General features: G+C 41.6%; 1 long non-coding RNA gene across 1 annotated transcript; it reads right to left on the bottom strand.

The window, feature by feature from the left end:
- Positions 1-7,000: 7,000 nt before the first annotated feature.
- On the bottom strand, positions 7,001-20,105 carry LOC130284572 (uncharacterized). The gene is made up of 3 exons (XR_008847090.1): positions 19,975-20,105; positions 11,059-11,132; positions 7,001-7,174 (listed from the first exon to the last, which is right to left on the bottom strand). It is a non-coding gene; the product is annotated as an uncharacterized LOC130284572 (long non-coding RNA).
- Positions 20,106-20,915: the final 810 nt, after the last annotated feature.

Below are 20,915 nucleotides of genomic sequence, written 5' to 3'. Positions count from 1 at the left end.
AAGAGACAAAAACATTTGAAGAAATATAGAGTGTGCAAAAGGACAGATAAATCTGGAATTTTCCGGTAGAAAGGGAGAGGGCAATATAAGTCAACTATGGCCAAGAAAGAAATGAATGCTTAATATGCTAATATATACAGACGCAATACTCAAATAACCAATCAAAAAATAACATGATGATTTTGACGTGATGACCTTTTTGTCAAATGTAAAAACCAATGTACTTCCGTATAATGAACAGAACTCCTTGGGACAGCTCCTTAGCCAGTATGCTGAGAAGGAGATACCAACATTTTGTCTGGGGTTTATTTCTTGTGTTGACACTCAGCAGCATACAGCGGCAGTAACACCCATTTTAAGGCCTAACCAGCAGCCAACCATAACAGTATTATACAGTACCATACTTTATGGACTTTACTATACCTTTGCTAAATTACTTTATCACTACATTGCATCTAAAATAAAAAGAATCATGTGAACTTCGCAATAAATCTTAATAAAAATAAATACCATTTTGTGTCTACAGATTCTATGCAGAAAGGTGCTACAAAGTACTGACTCTATTCTGTGGCCCATTATCTCCCTGTGGCCCATTATAGTATGCTTAAAGTGGGGATCAAAAGTTTGGGCACCCAGGTAAAAAAAATTATTAATGTGCATAAAGAAGCCAAGGAAAGATGGAAAAATTGGCAGATTAGACATTCTTATAATATGTCAACAAAAGTTAGATTTTATTTCTATCATTTACACTTTCAAAATAACAGACAAAAAATGGCATCTGCAAAAGTTTGGGCACCCTGCAGAGTTAATATGTTGTACTGCTTCCTTTGGCAAGTATCACAGCTTGTAAACGCTTTTTGTTAGCCAGCCAAGAGTCTTTCAATTCTTGTTTGAGGTATCTTTGCCCATTCTTCCTTACAAAAGTCTTCCAGTTCTTTGAGATTTCTGGGCTGTCTGTCACGCACTGCTCTTTTATGGTCTATCCATAAATTTTCAATTATGTTGAGGCCATAGCAAAACCTTCAGTTTACGCCTCTTGATGTAATCCCCCGTGGATTTCGAGGTGTGTTTAGGATCATTATCCATTTGTAGAAGCCATCCTCTCTTTAACTTCAGCTTTTTCACATATGGCATCAAGTTAGCATCCAAAATTTGCTGAAATTTTATTGAATCCAATTTTCCTTCTACTCATGAGATGTTCCCTGTGCCACTGGCTGCAATACAACCATAAAGCGTGATTGCTCCACCCCCATGCTTAACAGTTGGACAGAGGTTCTTTTCATTAAAATCTGTTCCCCTTCTTCTCCAAACGTACCTTTGCTCATTCCGTCCAAAAAGTTTAATTTTAACCTCATCGGTCCACAGAACTTGTTTCCAAAATGCATTAGGTTTGTCTATATGTTGTCAAAGTTCAAACGCTGATTTTTGTGGTGAGGACGTAGAAGAGGTTTTCTTCTGATGACTCTTCCATGAAGACCGTATGTGTACAGGTATATCTTTATTGTGGAATAGTGTACCACAACTCCAGTGTCTGCCAGATCTTTCTGGAGGGATTGTGCAGTCAAACGTGGGTTTTGTCTGATATTTTCTTGGTCTTCCAGATCTTGCTTTAACTTCCACTGTTCCTGATGACTGCCATTTCTTAATTACATTTCAAACAGAGGATATTGACATCTGATAACATTTTTCTATCTTCTTATAGCCTTCTCCAGCTTTGTGAGCGTCAACTATTTTCAGTTTCAGATTTCTAGGCAACTGCTTAGAAGAACCCATGGTGCTGATTGTTGGGGCAAGGTCAGATGAGTCTGGGCATTTAAAACCTTTGAGATTGACATCACCTGGTCTTCCCAGATGATGATTGAGAACAATCCATGACACTGGCAGGTCTCAGCTTTGCAAAGGGGGCAGTGCATGCTATAAATTCTGCAGGGTGCCCAAACTTTTGCAGATTCCAATTTTTTGTTTTCTGTTATTTTGAAAGTGTAAATAATGGAAATAAAATCTAACTTTTGTTGTAATTTGATGCCTTTTGGAGATTTTTCCATCTTTCCTTGGCTTCTTTATGCACATTAATACACATTTTTATCTGAGGTGCCCAAACTTTTGATCCCCACTGTAAGTGCCTTTATTATCCAATTATCAGCTCTATTCTGGTCCTGCCCTGGACCACTTTGACCAGCAGACATACTTAGATAAAGTGTACCTGCTAGTTTTAAAAACATTTGACATATTGTAGAGACAAGTAAAAAGTTGTGATCGATTGAGGTCTGGGTGTTCAAACCCCAATGATTGCCAGGGAGAAATGTGACTGAGAAGAACTTCCATGGTAAGTCTATTGGGCAATCTCCGGTCTCAAGCACAAAGCAGGGAGAAGCAGTGCTCAGCCATGTGCTTCTCACCGCTCATTTTAGTGATTGGGGTCTGAAAAACCAGAACCACTCCAATCAAAGGTTATTTTACATATCTTCAGGACATGTTAGAAGTTTTTAAAAGTGGCAGTGTCCATTTAAACTTACAAGGGTGTCCAACAGAATTCCCTTTCTCAATTCACTCCAATGATAATCAGATCATTGCTCTTGGAATGAATAGTAAGTGCCTAATAAGAGAGTGAATCACATAGTCCAGGGTAGGACTGGAATAGAGCTAAAAAGTAAGTAAATAAATTATACTACAATGTACATAGTAGAAGTGACAAAAGAATAAAATTTTTGTTTGGAGTGCCTATGTAAGGGTGACAATTAATTTTTTACATTTTTTATATGTTTGCACAAATTTCTATGTCTGTTTTCTATAATTATAGGGAATGACATATAGTTTGCTGAGGGAAAAAATACATTTTGAAGGGGGTCTTATTACTTTTTGAATGCACTGTAGGTTAGTGCTAGGTCTACAGATTGGGTTGGCAGTCATGTTAATATATTTTTTACTTTGCTATTTTATTTTTCAATCAGTCCACAACTTTTTAAAGCTTTATTACATGAAACGTTCTATCTGGATACATACTATCTGCTATATGCAATGTGTATGCCGCTAGTAATCAATATAACACCGCTGTCATAATTAATACGAGGAATGAAAAGAGGAGGGCCCGGGGAAATGTAAAGTAGGGAGTATGAAAAATATGTGGAAATATTGGCAGTAGGTTGGTAACAATAAATTTACATGTTGAGGGATTTAGTCATATATTATGAGACAGATGAACATGTTTAGATTCTGCCGGCCACTTCTCACTGCCATAGAATGATAATGCTAGCTACAAATATAAAAAGACACAGCTGTAGACAAATGTGTACATAACTAGATTTATATTTATGGATTATAGTAAATTACTGACATCTGGCATCAATGACATCTGATAGGTGATGTATTATCAGATATTCTGGATTAGGTAAAGCTAAATTATAAGGTTAAAGATTAAAGCGGACTTGTCAGCAGGACAACAGGCAGGGCCGGATTAACGTAGGGGCAGATGGAGCTGCCGCTCCAGGCCCCTACGTTAAAATAGGCCCAGCGAATAGCACGGGCAGCCCGCGACAGCTATTTTTCCAGAAAAAGAGGGCCGGCCATGCGATGTCCCTTGCCTGCAGGGGGCCCCCGACACATTCGGGACATCCCTGTGTCCCGAAAAATCTTTTCAGGACACAAGGATGTCTCGGCGGTTACCTCTCTGCGGCGGCCCCCGCGTTAATTTTAAAAACGCAGGGGCCGCCGGGATGTCCCGTGCGTGCGCCCATAGGAGTAGAGCAGAGTGGAGCATTGAGGAGGATGCGTGCATGGTAAGTCACCAGCGGCACGGCATCTTCAGTGTTCCGCCGTTAGGCCATAGCAGTAGATCGTGACCCCGGTCCACTGTATATAGCTGGAGGCTGGATGTCTGTGGGGGAACTATACTGCACCTAATGTGGGGAACTATACTGTACCTAATGTGGGGGAAACTATACTGTACCTAATGTGGGGGAACTGTACTACACCTAATGTGGAGGAACTCTACTGCACCTAATGTGGGGGAACTATACTGCACCTAATGTGGGGAAACTATACTGCCAACCTAATGTGGGGGAACTATACTGCACCTAATGTGGGGAACTGTACTGCACCTAATGTGGGGGAACTGTACTGCACCTAATGTGTGGAACTATACTGCACCTAATGTGGGAAACTATACTGCACCTAATGTGGGGAACTATACTGCACCTAATGTGGGGAACTATACTGCACCTAATGTGGGGAACTGTACCAACATAATGAAGTGCTCCGTCTTCCAGGCAGCCTTAATCTGGCCCTGGTTATAATAGATCAACTATTATAAACATACAGCCCTATAAGAAGATTACCTGTGCAGAGGAAGAGTGGTGCAGTTGCCCATAGCAACCAATCATATTGCTTCTTTCATTTCTCAAAAGGCAAGAAGCGATCTGATTGGTTGTTATGGGCAACTGCACCACTATTCCTCTACAGTCTTGCACTGGGCCCACCAATGTGTAAAAACCCCTCTGATAGGGATTATAGCTAGCTAGATAGCTACCTACCTGCCTGTCTATGTACCTGGCTAGTTAACTACATGGCCACCTAGCTAGCTACTTACCTAACTACTTACTCAGCAAGCTTACAACCGACCCAGCTACCTATCTAGCCAGCCAACAACCCAATTAAATACCTACCTACGTCAAACTCTGTGTATCATGCTGTTTGCACATAATGTAAGTAAATTGCATTGCACTAAAACCCACAAATAGCCGTAACAAAGATGTTGTGTCGTGTCAACTTTAGGCCCACCAAAATCTTCAGCACAAGGCCCATGATGCTCTTATTCCGGCCCTGACAACAGGGGTGTAAATATGCATGATTATATAGGACTAGGCATCATGATTGTGGGCATCTTTTATTTCAATAGTCGTCTCTAATGCCAAGAATGTAAGTCTTTGTGTTAATATGCAAATGAAGCGCAAGTGCCCAGGGGGTGTTCCCCAGCATGATAAAAGCCCAGGTAAGTCCATCCCATGTCCTCTCTGCCTATGGCCCTGTGATGATCAGATTTATACATCAGCAATTTACTGTTGTAGAGGCGCACTATATGGAATATGCTGTCTGCCACAGTGTACAGTTCCCACCAAGAATGGGATGCCAATGGATACATGTGATGAAAACAATAAATGCAGTGTATATTCAGCCTTAAACAGATAGGTCACAAGGGTCTTTATGCTCTTGAAACATATGCGTCCAACAAAAATACATGGTGTGAAATGAGCCAAAGATCAATTTATAGACGTTTTCTGGGCAGCATTTCTGCACTTCATTGTCTCCAACAGGCATTCAACTTCTCACTATCATGCATGCTATGCTTAAAATTCTGCCAGTTTACCCACCTCTAGGGTCACCATTTTTACAATCTCACCTCCTGAATTCCTAGTATAAAAACTGTCCCAGATTAAAGCTGTTCTTAATAGCAACCAGAGATGACATACCAATATCCGTACTACACCAAAAGAATAAACTCTTATATCAGCGTATAACATGCATTTTTTTAAGCCAAAATTTTTAGCTTAAAGTCTTACTGTGTGTTATACGCCAATAAACTGTTTCTAGCCCCGCAAAAGCCGCTGCAGTTCAATGATTTAAAGCGGCCGTTTTAAATCATGTAACTGCAGTTGCATCCTGCGTACCTCAATGCGATGCCACTCGTCATTGCACAGCGCACAGCGACAGCAAAGGATGCTGCCGGAGCCTACAGAAGTGCGCCCCAGCACAGGTAAATATGAAAGCCGGGGATGCAAAGAGAATCAGGCAGTGGCGGGACTCTGGCCCCGCAGAAGCCACTGCAGTTAACGCAGCGGCTTTTGCGGGGCCAGAGTTTATCGGGGTATACACACACCCTCATTTTAACAATAATATTTGGGTAAAAAAACTTTTTTACCCAAATTTCCTTGGAAAAAATTAGGGTGCGTGTTATAGGTCGGTGCGTAATATACCCCGATAAATATGGTATCTTTGGGTACAAAAAAACGAATTTTCTCTTTTTTTTATCTCTGTTTGAACACATTGGGGTAGATTTATTAAAACCTGTGAAGAGGAAAAGTTGCCCAGTTGCCCATAGCAACCAATCAGATCGCTTCTTTCATTTAATAAAAAAAAAAAGGCCTCTGAAAATGAAAGAAGTGATCAGATTGGTTTCTATGGGCAACTGCTCAGCTTTTCCTCTGCACAGGTTTTTGTAAATCTCCCTCATTGTTTCTTTGTACATATGTTTACAGTAAACTGCTCTATACCAATGAGGGCTTCAAATTTCAAATTAACTTTCTGATTTAACAGAAAAAATAAATAGAAAATTAAAGATGGGGTCACCTGTAACCACTACTCCTACTGTTCTGAAAAGGTCACAACATTTGAATTCTATCAGGCAGAGATCAATGTGGTTGCAATATTTCAGTTCTAGAGAAGATGTGACGTAAGGTTCTCTATAACAGCTGGATCGGAATCGGTTGCTGGGTTTGGTCTTTTGGGTTTGGTCTTCAGGGGGTTCATGCTTTTGGTTGGCAGGATCTGATAGAGATAGGATGATCAGTTATAATCTGTCATCGTGATCGATTGTCCCTCTATTGAGTTTTATGTCTATCCAGTTTTTATTGGATATTTTTCCAGATTTGTCTTTCTGGAAACCTGAATAAAAAGTACTAATGCAAATGAGAACAGAAAACATGGTTACAAAATTAGCCAAACAGCTCCTACCCTCCACCCTTTGTGCTCTGTAATGAACCATGAATGGCTATGTTATACTACAAACACTAACCTTGCACTGCGTATAATAATAACATACTCATTTGCACATCATAAAGTGTCTGCCTTTGGTCTGCACTCCACTTCCAGAAGATTTCCCTCAGCACTGTCTAGGGAAAACTGGTTGTACAGAAGGAGGTGCCAACATGCCTGATGTCCTGTCACAGAGAAACATGTTGGAACACAAACGTGCATAATTGAGTAATCAGCAGCATATAATTGGGTGCCATAATTAATTTATTATTGTGTAAGCAGGAGCGATTCCTGAGCGATTCTCTACACAGCTCCTGACACTTTCTTCCAGCAGACAGCATCCTTAATGTCATATGTATAAGGAAAACACATCATTACTGCGTTGTGTTATTATCCATTCAGATCAGCTGATATTCGCGCAAAGCAACTGTTAAGAAAAGTGTGAAGAAAAACATAAATAATAAAAACAATAATAATTAAAAGACTAAACAATTTAAGGTTTATTTCTATTTTTACCACATACTTCTGAAGTTTCAGGTACTCATTTCTAATACAGACATGGACAAAATTCTTGGTACCCTTCCATTAAAAACAGAAAAATCCAATATGCTTCCTGAAATAACATGAAATTGAAAAAAAAAAAAAATTATGAAAAACATTTCTGAAAATTTCTGTAAATTAGACATTGCTTCTGAATTAAGGTTCAACAGAATCATTCGAACTACAAAATAAGGAAATTGTCTTGGACAAAAATGATGGTACCCTGGCCAGTTTTTTTATTTTATTTTATTTATTTATTTATTTTGTTATGATTCTGTTGAACCACAATTCTAAAGCAATGTCTGACATTCAGCAGTTCATTTTCAGTAAACTTTTATTCAATCTTACTTTTGTCAGTTTTAAGTTATTTCAGGGAGCATTGTGGTTTCTTCTATCTTTAACAGAAGAGTACCAACAATTGTGTCCACATCTGTCTATAAAATGTTACCAATAAAGTAAATGAATGTAAATTATTAACCTAAAGTAGACTTTAAGGACACCCTTACCCAAGGCGCTAATGGCCGCAGCTAGCTCATGCCGTTGTGTACTGCATGCGGGAACAGTGAAAAAGAACAATCACACATAGTAAATGAGAATTGTTGTTGATAATGTCCTTTCTTGAAGGCCACTGATTAATCTGTGGAGAACATAGGATACTTACTGTTTATTATCAATTTACTTATAAGAGAACCTGATATCACTTTCATGCTGCCTGAACCAGGTGGTCCCAGATGGCTTCTCCCTGCCGCATTTGCCATAACCTATAGATTCCGCCGGATGATTCCTGGTTCAGGCAGCATGAAAGTAATTACAGGTAAAGACCTGTATTATATTGGTCCCACAGTCAATTGACAGCCATTGTGACATGCTTTCTCCCCCTTGCTTCTTGTGAATAGCTAGTCTTGGTGAAATGGCTGTCTAAAAAGGGGTATTTCTAACAAGACATGTCTGTAGAAAATTCTTCTGGTGACTTTGCAGTATTTTTAATTCTTGTGACTTGAATATAGGGGATTTTCTTAAAATGTCACAAACAAGTCAACTGGATTAAAGTTGTCAACTAAATTTTGTAAAAGAAACTAAAGAATGGGAATCCCAATTCACCAGGGTACCCTGAGGTGCCGTAAAATTTACCTTTTTATTAATAACTAGATAAAATCCACCAAAAGTATTACAGTAACTCCAACACCATATATAACACGAAATCCAAGGTCCTCTCTGTACCCAAATTAAAGGGGGAGCTTGACACAAATGCTCAATTGTTCCACAAAAGGTGTCATAATGTACTTTGTCATAAGGCAGTAAATACAGTTATTATAAAAGATGTAAAGAAAACAAACACCTATAACTTAGCATATATTTTTCTGAAGTTAATAAATTATAACCCCTACTCAACAAAATTTTGTCAGTCAAAGACAATTGTTGACTGTTTCCAGGAAAAACCAGCTGGGCTATGAACAGTGTCTTGAATGATAATACAGCATGTAACATACACCTTATACTAAAGTCCACTGAACCCAACACCGCCAGAAGGTTAAGTAGACTGTTTATGGTGTATAGTGGCCTCCAGACTCTACACAGGCATTGGCCCCCATTTACTAAAGTGAAACCGACAGTTTTTGTCGGCTTGTGCGCCCAAATTTGCGTTGCACGGCACATGCGACACTTTCGGCAGCAGGAAAACCCGACAAAATCAATCTTCACTCGGAATGTTTTTTAAAACCTACAAAATGGGCGTGTTTGCCAGAAAAAGGGGCGTGGTACCGACAAAAGCAAAAAAACACTCCGAGTTTGTGAAATATCTCTCCAGAAAAGTGGAGATTTTGTGGACAAAAAAAGCCTACACCTCAGAGCTGTCGGGAAAGGTCTGAAAGTGTAGGGTTTTTTTTCTTTGGATGTTCTCCTGCATTGCTTTCATCTTTTTAAAGGGTACCACTCATCAAAAAAACTTTTGATATATTATAGATTAAAGTATGCAGAATAACTTTACAATTGCATGTTATAAAAAAAAATGCTTCTTTCTATTTAATTTTCCACTTTGAAGAAATGACCACTAGGGGTCTCCCTACCAGTCCTGGCAGCAAGCATTTCAGACTCATGCTGGAGTCCTAAACACTACGAGCTGCCAGTCTGCTTTGTTCACAAAGGAGAATACTCAGAGCTGCCAGGATGCTTTGTTCACAGCCTGTTTGGCTGTGAACAAAGCAGGCTGGCAGCTCTGAGTGTTTAGGACTCCAGCATGAGTCAGAAATGCTTGCTGACAGGACTGATCGGGAAAATACAATAGAAAGAAGCATATTTTTCATTAACATGCTATTGGAAAGTTATTCAACATTCATTAATCTAAAATATATCAAAAGTTTATTTGATGAGAGGTACCCTTTAAACCTTTTTTTTGCACTTTTTATTTTTATGTATAGTTATGACATATGTTGTACACTTTATAAGACTTAGATTTCTTTATTTATTTGAATCAAATATCTTTACTTCTATGATGCTCAAACAGATTTCACATTAAACAAATTTTTCATATTTGGCAAAGGCCACATACTGACAGGCCCTCAAGCACTCGTTAACAATTTTTGAAAACAGGTAAGTTATGAAGAGCGTTACATTTCATCATGTAACAATGCTCCCTATTAACACTTAGTCAGTTATTTTTTTTTTTTTTTACTCCTAGAGAACATGCGAAACTTTCAGGAAACCCGTGCAACACATTTCCAAACCCGTGCGCCAAAAAAAAAAAAAATCGGGCGGCAGATTAGTAAATATGGAGATTTTCACTCAGAGAATTCTGGGAAAACACTCAGAGATTAAACCGACACTCTTAGTAAATGAGGGCCATTATGTTTTGAGTCAGGAATGAATTTTTCACCTAGTATGGGACTATTGGCATCAGCCTCATTTTGTCTTCCTCTGGATCAGCAAAGTAGGGACACAGTGGAGATATAGGTTGAACCTTATGAACTGTGTTACATTTTTACCTCCCCACCCTATTGATCTTGGAGGGATAAGCCAATGTCAGAAGTGTCTGGTTGCAGCCTACCCCTCTTATAGATAACAAGTATTGAAAATGTATGGCCACCTTTAGGACTCAATGGCCTAGCTTTTGTCAGTCTGCGCCAGGGAAATCCGACAAATCCGACATTACATAGTGAAAAGCTGAAAAAGGCAGGTGCTCTGTCACAAAGAGACGTGATCGCCCCATAAAGGGGCGTGGTTTCACAATTCGACCTATTTACTATTGAAGTCACATAAATCCTGTGAATAAATGGCTGGAAACTTCTACCTAGAGAAAGCTGGTCAGAAAACTTTCCCGACGTGTAAATCTGTGAACCCCAATAGTAAATAGAGTGGAATCCTGCAAGTCTGAAACAACATTTCACACTAGAAAAAAAACAACACTCAGTTTCTTCTGTGGGAGGAACTGTCTAAAAGAAGAAAAAAACTTTTGTGTATGTATTTACAGTACACAACTTTTTGAGTTAGTTCAAATATATATATATATATATATATATATATATATATATATATCTCCATGTGTGTAGATCTACAATATATCAAAGCCAAGGTCGGTGCTAGGCTATTTTGCACCCTAGGCAAGACTTTTTTGGTGGATATATTTTTACTTCCACCCTTTTACAAAAGATTATAATACTGTATACCTCTAAATAACTCATACAACTATCAAATAACAGCAGTATATGGTCAATAATATCAGTATGCAAGGAGTATTATTATCACTATACATTTTGCCATCATACAGTTACTGACCAAATCCGTAGGTAGGTAGTTAGGCAGGGGTAATTCCTCATGTAGGTATGTAGATCGTCAGGTATTTAATTTCCCTGTAGGTATGTAGACACATAGGTAGATAGTTAGGCAGGTAATCCCCTTGTAGGTATGTAGATGATAGGTAATCCCCCTATAGGTATGTAGACACATAGGTAGCTAGTTAGGCATGTAATCCCCCTGTAGGTATGTAAATGGTAGGTAGATAGGTAGGTAATACCCCTGTAGGTATGTAGACACATAGGTAGGTAGTTAGGCAGGTAATTCCCCTGTAGGTATGTAGGTAGTTAGGTAGGTAATCCCCCTGTAGTAATGTAGACACATACGTAGGTAGTTAGACAGGTAATCCTTCTGTAGGGTATGTAGATAGGTAGGTAATCCCGCTGTAGGTATGTAGACACATAAGTAGGTAGTTAGGCAGGTAATCCCCCTGTCGCATTTTGGATGGAATACATTTTTTTATTCTTTTTCACCTTAACTATTTTGATGGAGCGTTGCAAATTATTTTTTCTTTGTAACTGAATAGCCCTGGACCAAGGCTGTCTGTTTGCGGGAACCTGCCCCTAAGCACTTTGGCTATGCTGCTTCTCTGGATCTCTGTATTATTAGAGACGTAGGTAGTTAGGCAGGGAATCCCCCTATAGGTATGTAGACAGTATGTAGATAGTTAGGCAGGTAATCCCCTGTAGGTAAGTAGCTAGGCAGGTAATCCCTCTGTAGGTATGTAGACAGTAGGTAGTTAGGCAGGCAATCCCCCTGTAGGTAGGTAGATAGGTAGGAAGATAGATAGTAGATATGTAGTTGGGTAACACCCCCCCCCCCTCCCCCCCAAAAAAAGTAGGTTCACATATAGGTAGATGCCCCCAATTGGTGCCTCCAAGATAGAAAAAAAGATAAAAATCCTACTCACCTTCTCTCATTCCAACGCTGAGGCCTCTGCATCCATTTCTGGTCTGTGCTCCAGCACAGAAATTCTCACACAAGCCGTGCGCGATGGGATGACATCAATGCGCACGGCTTAAAGAGCGATGCCGCTCTGCTTCTGACAGCCACTGACAAAGTAAAAGTGCTGTAGGGGGACAACACCCTGGGAGGCGCGGGAGGTCCCGGCTGCCAGCTTCTTTTGGACTTCTTTTAGAGTACATATCAGCGGTGCAACACCAAGCCGCACTTTACAACTGCAAATGAGCGCTGTTATTAAAGGCGCTCATTTGCAGTTTAAAAGCGCCCATGCGGCATCCCATTCTTCCTTGAATTCCCCTGGTTTGGGGAATCTGGCCAGTTGCACCCTGGGCGGCTATGCGCTCTAGGCAGCTGCCTAGTTTGCCTAGTGGAAGTGTTGGGCCTGATCTAAACTTATAATTTAAGGTAAATAAAGGAGACATCAGTGATTCAAAAGGAGTATAGCAATTTTGGAGATGCAATGGTGTGATATTTTATTACACATTTACTACAGTGGTTTGAGAAACTATAAGGTATCCTTAGAACGTGAGACAAACAAAATCCCCATCGACACAGGAATGGACACAGTTTTGATGGTTTATTTTATGTACTGCTTTTAGCCTATTCTTTTCCCTTTTTAATTGCAGCACAAATTCAATCACATTTGTTGCTTATTTAGCAAAATAAACACACAGCCCCTAGTACCCCAAAATGTTAACCTCTAAATGACCGCCGATACACCTTTTCATGTAGATCATTAAGGGTACTTGTTGCATGTAGCCTGCTGTGGTGTTACTAGAATAAAGTTTAACAATAAATAAAAATAAAAAGTCAGATGTATTCCAAAATCGACCAAAGTTTTTCCTGTAAAAAATTAGCTTTAACATAGTGCCATAAAAAATATTATGGATCTAGTAATGAGGCGACACTAGTTGTTGTTATTATTATTGTACTGTTCCTATTGTGCTAATGTATAAAATGTAAAACAAAAAAACTTTATAACTTTGGTATCACTGTTATATTACTTGACCTACAGAATAAAGTAAAAACATTATTTTTCCCTTATGGCGAATGAAGTAAAAAAAAGTTATAACAAAATCATATTTTTTTCCATTTCCCCTGCAAATAATATACTGTATATACTCGAGTATAAGCCGACCCAAATATAAGCCGAGGCCCCTAATTTCACACCAAAAACCCAGGAAAAGTTATTGACTCGACTATAAGCCTAGGGTGGGAAATACATCATCCCCCCCATCATCATCTCCCCCTGTCATCATCCAGACCCCCGTCATTAACACCCCCTTCATCATCACCCTGTCATCATCACCCCATCATCAACACCCCATCATCATCACCCTGTCATCATCACCTGTATCACCCCCGTCATCATCATCACCCCGTCATCATCACCCTGTCATCATCCCCCTCGTCATCATCCCCGCCTATCAATCCCTTCATCAGTGGTCTTCAACCTGCAGACCTCCAGATGTTGCAAAACTACAACTCCCAGCATGCTGGGAGTTGTAGTTTTGAAACATCTGGAGGTCCGCAGGTTGAAGACCACTGCGGCCTTCGTCATCATCCAGACCCCCCTTTAGTTTTCTACTCACCTCAGTGGAAAGGAAGGGTGAGCTGGTCCGGGCCATCTTTGCTGGTCCGGTGGGGAGGGTTAGTCGTTCTGGGCTGTCCATCTTCCCCGGGGGGCCCTCTTCTCCGCTCTGGGCCGGCCCCGGACTAGTGACGTTGCCTTGACGACGACGCACAGGGACGTTCATGCGCAGGGACATCACAGACGTCTGCTGCGCACGGACGTCCCTGTGCGTCGTCATCAAGGCAACATCACTAGTCCGGGGCTGGCCCGGAGAGGAGAAGAGGGCCTCCCGGTGAAGATGGACAGCCCTGAACGACTAACCCTTCCCACCGGACGGTCCCTGCAGCATAGATGTCACGAACCAGCTCACCCTTCCTTCCCACCGAGGGGAGGTGAGTAGAAAACTAAAGTGGTGTCTGGATGATGACGAAGGCCGCAGTGGTCTTCAACCTGCGGACCTCCAGATGTTTCAAAACTACAACTCCCAGCATGCTGGGAGTTGTAGTTTTGCAACATCTGGAGGTCCGCAGATTGAAGACCACTGAGTAGGAATTGACAGGTGGAGGGTTCAAGCCAAGGGGGGCGTATTCAGCACGAAAAATCGTGCTGAAAAACTCGCGTATATAGGGTACTAAATAAAAATTAACCAATAAAATATATGAAACCCCAAAAAGGCGGCATTAAAAAGGAAAAAAAAATCTTGGGCAGTAATGCCTAAAGGGGTGCCAGAAGAAGGGGTTAATTTAGACTGTATACAATATGCATAGGGCCGTGGTGCTCTGTTAATGAATCAATGACTTGGTCGGGGCAGACAATACAATGTAAAGGGCATTGATAATGCTTATATAACATTGCAGTACTATTAGGTGTATAGGAGAAATTAAGCCAGTCATGTTCAAGAGAGATCATTCTAATACAGTAACAAATGACATACAAGAAATGGTATTGTCAAAGTAATGAAGTGCCAGACAACGATACACAAAAGAAACTCTATATGCATGCAGTCAGCGACTAGAGTTATAAATGAGAACACATGAAATGGATCGCCTGGCCTAAAACACTCACAGTCCTACATGTGTAAAATATATTCATGGAAAGGTTTATTTTTAACCGTTAATAAAAGTGGTGCATCTACCTACAATGTACAGTGGTCCCTCAACATACGATGGTAATCCGTTCCAAACGGACCATTGTTTGTTGAAACCATCGTATGTTGAGGGATCCGTGCAATGTAAAGTATAGGACAGTGGTCTACAACATGCGGACCTCCAGATGTTGCAAAACTACAACACCCAGCATGCCCGGACAGCCGTTGGCTGTCCGGGCATGTTGGGTGTTGTAGTTTTGCAACATCTGGAGGTCCGCAGGTTGTAGACCACTGTTAGAGGAAGTTGTACTCATGTGTCCCCGCCGCTCCGGACCGTCACCACTGCCCGGGATGTCGCCGTCCATCGCTGTCGCCGCGTCCCCGAAGTGTTCCCGACGCTCCGGTAAGGCCTCTGCTTCCCCGGCATCCGCACTCTCCATCGCCGCCATCAAGTCGCTACGCATGCCGATCCTATTGGATGAGGGGACGGCGTGTGCAGCGACATGATGACGTCGATGGAGAGCGCTGACGATGCAGGGGATCCCGAAGAAGACGCTCCGGAGCCCCGAGGACAGGTAAGTGATCGTCAGCGGACATCCGGTGGCAGCTGAAGCAGTCTGCGCTGCCGGATAGCCATTTATGCGATGGCACCGACATACAAAAGCATCGTATGTTGATGCTGCCTTCAACATGTGATGGCCTCTGAGAGACCATTGTATGTTGAAATGATCGTATGTCGGGGCCATCGTAGGTCGGGGGGGGGGGGGGGGGGTCACTGTAATTGTCAGTATAGTCTGGTAAATTGTTAATATAAAAATTCCTTAACAGATCTGGTTTAGGACATTGTCTATGGCAGTGTCAAGAATAAAGTTGTGTATACTGGGGCAGAAGGGAGGTCTGGTGTATGGTCACTATTTCTTTTGGGGGTCTTGTGTATCATCTTTATTTCTATAGTGGGTCTCGTGTGTGGTCTTCATTCATTTTGAAGTATGCTGAGGAAGTCATTTCATATATTTTTTATATCAAATACCATAAGAAAGGAAATGCTCCATTTGTGTGATTTAAAAGGGAATTCCGGTACACAACATAGGGGCTAGGGGATGAGCATCTGATCATGGGGGGTCCTACTGCTGGGACTCCCCTGAGATCTTCTGTCCAGCGCCCCTGGGGTTCTGAACACTGGCTCTTCTTTTGTTTGGAGTGGCCGTGGTCAACAAGTCCCCTCCATGTGTCTCTATGGGAGAGGCGGACATACAGCGCTCATGTATCTCCGGTGTATATCCGGCGCTCACGTATCTCCGGCTCTCCTATAGAGATACATGGACGGAGCGTGCTGACCACAACTTCATGCAGAGATCGCTCCATGCAAGGAGCTGGGGCCCTGGGTAGGAGATTCCACGATCAAACACATGTTGTGGACCAGAGTTCCCCTTTAATCTAGAAGAGCCCTTCACAGGCAAATAATGGTACAGTGGGAAATGACAATACTGGAAGTGTTTTTTAAGGGTGAAGGGTGAAGTACATACAGAAGGGCGCCAGGCCAGACTCCGAAATCAATTCAAACTCCAGACCAGAGTCCTAAAATATTTTACACTGCAGAACAGACCCCAAATAATTTTCATACCCCACATCACAACCTCTTAAAGGGATTGTTTAACTTATTGAAGGACACAGTGCAGCGACACCTTGATCTGAAGTCTGAATAATTTGCTTGTCTGATCTGGGGTCTGAAGTTTGATATTAATATAACTATTTTACTAGTTTGAATGTTTCCCCGAGTGGCAGTACCAAATATTTGATTTTTCTGTTGTTTTCATTTGTTTAAATGGAACAAGATATATTTAAAAATCTATTTATAATTTTTTTCACATTTAAAGGAGTACTCCGCCCTTAGACATCTTTTCCCCTATCCAAAAGATAGGGGATAAGATGTCTGATCGCGTGGGTCCCGCTGCTGGGAACCCCTGCGACCTCTCCTGCAGCACCCCTTGTCATCTGGTGCACGGAGCGAGCTTCGCTCTGTACCTGATCACTGGCGATTCAGGGGCCAGAGGATCGTGACGCCATGGCCCCACCCCTCAATTCAAGTCTATGGGAGGGGCCTGATGGATGCCATGTTCCCTCCCACAGACTAGCATTGAGGGGGCTGGGCATGATGTCACAAGGGGGGCGGGGCCGTGACATCGCGATCCTCCTGCCCCTGGAGCGAAGCCTGCTCCATGCACAAAATTACAGGGGGTGCTGCAGGAGAGATTGCAGTTGTTCCCAGCAGCGGGACCCCCGCGATCAGACATCTTATCCCCTATCCTTTGGATAGGGGATAAGATGTCTAGGGGCTCAGTACCCCTTTAAGTCTCTCTAGAGGACTTTTATAAGCAATCATTGGATTGCTTATCCTAATCAATGGTATAATATTGCATAGCAGTGATCAGTTAGATCAGTGCTCTTCTGGTATGGCCTGCCTGAGCCGGCCTGCATTAGCAGATCCACTATTGCAGGTACAGAGGTACGCCTCCGGCTGTCATAGTAATCAATTGTCCCTCCATGTTTTGTGGTGTCCCAGCACCAATAGCTGACCTGTGGCTTTGGACTGTCTCGGGCAGCTTGGCAGCACAAAGTGTTGGGTCCAACAGAGTTCTACAGTTAAATTAATGATATGTTATAATGTCATACAATATATTTTCATAAATTCATTCTATTATTGTTATCTGTATATATGTGAACTGTACCATTAATTGTGAGCAGTGAACCCCATGTGACCCTGCCTGCCAGAGAATTCCAAAAGTCTCCCCTGTATAGTGAGTTGCAGGGGAAGAGTTAGTCAGTCTAGTTCCAACAAGGCTCCTGAGCAACAGCTAGCTCAGGTGTGCTGTGTGTTGTGTGCTCTGAGGAGAGGCCTGCTTAAAGTCTAATCCCTCAATTGGTCATCCTGCAAGGATAACTCGCAAGGAGGAAGTTCATGCCTCTGCGGAATAGTCTTCAGTACTTTGACAGGACCCTAGCAACCAGGATTCAATCTTCCGTCTCACAAGTCAGTACAAATCTGTTTGGTGTAAGCACCACAAGTCTCAGCAAGGCAGCAGGGCTCACGCTGCACTCTTACATCAAAGGTCAGGTACAGTATGTGTAATACCGCCTGCACCAGCTCAGTTATCCGTAACCTGACATTGATATGTTAATTTACTCCCCGTGTCTGGCCCAGAAGAAGCTGTCTCCAAACCTCGGACCGTGTATGGGATAACAGTGCCCTGAATAAAAACTTTAAAAAACACTCATTAATCCCTTCCTTATTAAAAGTTTAAATCACCCCCCTTTTCCCAAATTCCATATAAAAAATATGTGACCATAATAATAATAAACATGTGTGGTATCGCCGCGTGTGTAAATGTCCAAACTATAAAAATGTATTGTTTATTAAACCGCACGGTCTATGGTATACACGTAAAAAAAAGTACAAAATTGCGTATTTTTGGTCACTTTTTATACCATGAAAAAAGTTAATAAAAAGCGATCAAAAAGTCCAATCAAAACAAAAATTATACCGATAAAAACGTCAGATCATGGCGCCATACAAAATGAGCCATACATCCCCATATTCTGAAAAATAACGTTGTAGGGGTCAGAAGATGACATTTTTAAACGTATACATTTTCCTGCATGTAGTTATGATTTTTTACCAGAAGTGCGACAAAATCAAACCTATATAAATAGCGTATCATTTTAACCGTATGGACCAACAGAATAAATAGAAGGTGTCCCTTCTACGGAAAAGTTACAAAATGGCATTTTTTCTTCAATTTTGTCGCACAAAGATTTTTTTTTCTGTTTTGCCATGAATTTTTGGGTAAAATGACTAATGTCACTGCAAAGTAGAATTGGTGGCACAAGAAATAAGCCATAATATGGATTTTTAGGTGCAAAATTTAAAGCGTTATGATTTTTAGAAGGTGATGAGGAAAAAATGAAAATGCAAAAATGGAAAATACTCTGCGTCATTGAGGGGTTAAACATATTCATTTTCGTGCATGTAGTTATGATTTTTTCAGAAATACGACAAAATTAAACCTATATACCGTATTTTTCGCCGTATAAGACGAATACACCCCTATCGCGGCAGTCCCTGCGGCCATCAACGGCCGGGACCCGTGGCTAATACAGGACATCACCGATCACGGTGATGCCCTGTATTAACCCTTCAGACGCGGCGATCAAAGCTGACACGTCTGAAGGGAAAGTGACACTAACCCAGCTGTTCAGTCGGGCTGTTCGGGACCGCCGCCATTTCCAAACAGCCTGAACAGCCAAACTGAATAGCCGGGTTAGTGCTTACAGGACACCGGGAGGGACCTTACCTGTCTCCTCGGTGTCTTCTCCATTCAGGGATCCCCTGAATGCCGGCGCTCTCCTTCCTCGTCATCACTTCGTTGCGTACGTGTGTCGGCGTGCGTAACGACGTGATGGCGGCGACGGAGAGCAAGGATAACCGGCCGGCAGCAGAGACGTTCCGGAGCGACGGGGACACGGCGACAGCGATGGAGCGACATCCAGGGCAGCGGTGACGGGTCCGGAGCGGCGGAGACACGTGAGTATTGCCTCCCAACTGCTGTCCGGGCATGCTGGGAGTTGTAGTTTTGCAACATCTGGAGGTCCGCAGGTTGAAGACCACTATTGGGTTCAAAATCTTTATTTTTTTAGATTTTGCACCTATAAATTGGGTGCGTCTTATACGCCGGTGCGTCCTATAGGGCGAAAAATACGGTAAGTAGGGTATCATTTTAATGGTATGAACCTACAGAATAAGGATAAGGTATAATTTTCACCGAAAAAAGTACTGTGTAGTAACGGAACCCCCCCCCCCCCCCCCCCCCCCCGCCAAAGTTAAAAAATTTATTTTTTTCTTCAATTTTGTCGCACAATGATAATTTTTTTTTTTTTTTGCCGTAGATTTTTGGGTAAAATGATTTATGTCATTACAAAGTAGAATTTGTGGTGCAAAAAATTAAGCCATCATATGGATTTTAGGTGCAAAATTGAAAGGGTTATCATTTTTAAAAGGTAAGGAGGAAAAAACGAAAGTGCAAAAACGGAAAACCCCCTGGTCCTTAAGGGGTTAAGGGGATATACATATATAGTAATATCAGCAGTATAAGTAGAACACATAGGGTCCTATAGAAAAATGAGGTGGTCCCCACCATCTAATGACAGGAAACTAACAGCAACATAAGTAGCAATTCCTAAAGTTATGAATAACAACGCCATATATCAGAGAACCCACCATGTAGTGCTAGATAGCAGAAATAAAAATGCTGAATATTCTGGAACCTATGTGGGGCCTTTCAACCTCTGAGCCCCATGGCAGCCTTTATGGCTATAGATACAGCCATGATAATATGTGGTAACTGTACCTCATACCTACATGATATGCTGTGTTCTATAGGATGGCTTCTCCCTGAACAACCAATCAAGTCCCTTCTTTCATTTTCTAACTCCATTTGAATTTGTTGCTATGGACAACAGTGATTTTATGCAGAACAGTCATTATTATGAAGGAGGCCATGTTTTAGGTGCAGGAGGGGGATGAGATGAGCCCTGTGCAGTATTGAGTGCAAATCTCTTCTTTTTTTTTGGTTGTCTCCTTTTCGAGATAGAAAACTAATGTTTCCCAGAGGAGCAGGAATCATGGCTGCACAGAAGCGGAGCATCTTGTGTTTGCCTTTCTTACGACATCATATTTCAGTCATGGTCTTGCTTACACTGGATTAGTTCACACCACGTTTTTCAAGTACTTTTCCCGTATACCGTTTTCATTATTGAAAATGTATGGAACCGTATTGAAAACCGTATACATAGACAAATAACTGAAAACCATATGCACCCGGATGCGGACGGTTTGCTTGCAATACGGTTTTCTCCCGTACTCAAAACCGTGGTTGACCACGGTTTTATCTCCGGTTTAAAAAACGTACTGCAACCGCATACGTTTTTTTTTTTAACATGGACGTCAATGGGAAACGCACATGTATACGGTTCCATACGGGAAACCGTATACGGTTTTTACTTTGCACATGCGCATTTGCATCCTAAAGTCCCCACCCAAGACCCCTCCCATTAAAAATGGACAACATTTTCAAAAACGTATGTTTAAAAAAAAAATGTAAACGGACGGAACTGTATGCACTTTTAAAAACAGTATACGGTTTAAAAGTGCATACGGTT

This window comes from Hyla sarda, chromosome 8, assembly GCF_029499605.1.
Source record: "Hyla sarda isolate aHylSar1 chromosome 8, aHylSar1.hap1, whole genome shotgun sequence".
NCBI classification, from domain to species: Eukaryota; Metazoa; Chordata; class Amphibia; order Anura; family Hylidae; genus Hyla; species Hyla sarda.
Note: the sequence above shows the minus strand (reverse complement) of the source record. Positions and strands in the feature narration are given on the sequence as shown.